Consider the following 2,048-nt stretch of genomic DNA (forward strand, 5'->3'; position numbering starts at 1 on the left):
CGTGGGACACGCCGGGCGGGCCAGCATTGGCATCGGGTTTCCTGGTGCCCCACTGTATCTGCACAAGGTCTCTGCCTTCACACCCTGGTGTGTCACAGCATGGGCCGAGCCTGAGCTAAAAGCATGTTCAAAAAAAAGCCCTTATGAATATATAATAAAAAAAATAGTGCATGGGGCTTGGAATACTTTAATTATGATGTACGAGAGTTGGGCGCCCGGCTGACAGAGTAAATAGGAATCAGAGAGGGTGCGCACAGCGTTAACATCTCCTTCGTCAGCACTTTCGGAAAGGTTGTAGTCGAACCAAATTAATTGCAAAGGGCAACAGTTTGCTGGGAACTGTTGAAAGCAGAAGCTGCAGCGGATCAGGCACCCAAAGGGGCAGCACCGGGGGGGACACTGGGCCCCAACGAACCCTTCCGCTCCCCTGAACTGCACTCTCCAAAATCTTACAACAAAGGATTTCTTGCAATTTTTATCTTTTAATGGTCCCCTGTGTAAGCCCCTCATTCAATCCAGCTTAAAATCAGATTTAAATGCACTCATAACCATTTACCACTGTACATTATCGGAAACCCGAGCAGTTAGAGTGCTGCTCCTGCTTTTTATGTCTCCCTCGCAGCGGGCTCTGTCATGTTCAATACATCACGGGGCAGCCCCTGCAGGATGGTCCATATGTCCTACTTCAAGGAAAGTGCTTTGTCTGTATCGGGGGTGTGGGACGAGTGCAGGAATGCAGGTGCTTGTGTCCAGGGGTCCCCAGGCCATGGCAAGTGTGGGTGACCCCAGGGGAGATGGGGGGACACTGAGTAGGAAGGAGCATGACCCTCAGCAGCACATCCTGAGGGAACCAAAAGGGTGGTGGGGAGAAGCTGAGGACTGGGGGTCCCACTACTCCTGGGTTCAGCCCCAGCGCTCAGGGAATCCCTGCACAGGGCAGGGGGGGGCCTCTGCCCCCACCCTACAGTGCAGGAACCACAGCCCCTCACTTACTTGGCTTGCTTTTATTAACAACTCAGTGCAGATTTTCAGAGATCAAACGGTTTATACACACTTTCCTTTCATTTGAACTTCATTACATTTACTTTTTATTCTTTTTTCTTTTTTTCCCCCTTTTCTTTTTTTATTACAAAAACCAGTTGTAGTTATTAACAGCTGTACATATTCTGCTACATACTTTGGTGTAAAGTTGAGAAGTCTGACTTAGCAACCCTCCCCCAGCTCCGGTAGATGCAGTTCCTTGATTCTTTTCTTTTCTTGGGAGGAAACCAAAGCACCGACTTGCAAACCAGCACCCACACTGCCAGTTGACAGGGCCCTTACTGCATCGGGCAGTTCAAACCCTCCAGCCCTTTCCAATGTAACCCCATCACCACAAAGCGGAGGGACGAGGGGTGGGACACTGTGCCCAGATCTGGGGGTGCTGGGGGATTGGCAGAGCTACCCCCCCCCCCCGCTCCATCCGCAGGGACTAAACACAAACCCCGAAACCCTCAGCAGGCACCAGTGCGGGTCCATGGACACCGGTGGCATTTTCAGAGTCTGAGCCAAACTGCTCACAGAAACCATTTCCCCAAATGCAGTTGTACAGTTTAGGCTTTCCTTTGCTGGGTAATCGGTGCACAAAATCCATCCCATCCCCTCCCCAGCAGCACAGCTGCACAGGGTATACAGCCTTTGCCTGGGACATTCCCCTTATTTTTCTTTAGAACAGAGAAGAGCAAATTAAAACAAAACAAAAATAAAACAGAAAATAAAACTCAAAGCCCTCTTGTTTCGACAAGGAAAAAAACCCACACTTCCCATGAAACCTGCTTCCAACCCCCTCTCATCTCTTCCCCATCCTTGGAGGGATGCAATCAGGTACCACTGGCCTCAACATCACCCTCCTCCCCACACCCTGTGCTACCCACACCTGGAACCAGGCAGCTCTCACCTCAACTCCACAAGCATTATTCTTTTTGACCAGGTTAAAACCAAAAATTAAAAAATAATCCATAAAAATGTATAAAAATTCTCTTCCATATGCTAGAATACAGGGTGAGTGC

This window comes from Columba livia, chromosome 11 (genome assembly GCF_036013475.1).
Source record: "Columba livia isolate bColLiv1 breed racing homer chromosome 11, bColLiv1.pat.W.v2, whole genome shotgun sequence".
Taxonomy (NCBI): Eukaryota; Metazoa; Chordata; class Aves; order Columbiformes; family Columbidae; genus Columba; species Columba livia.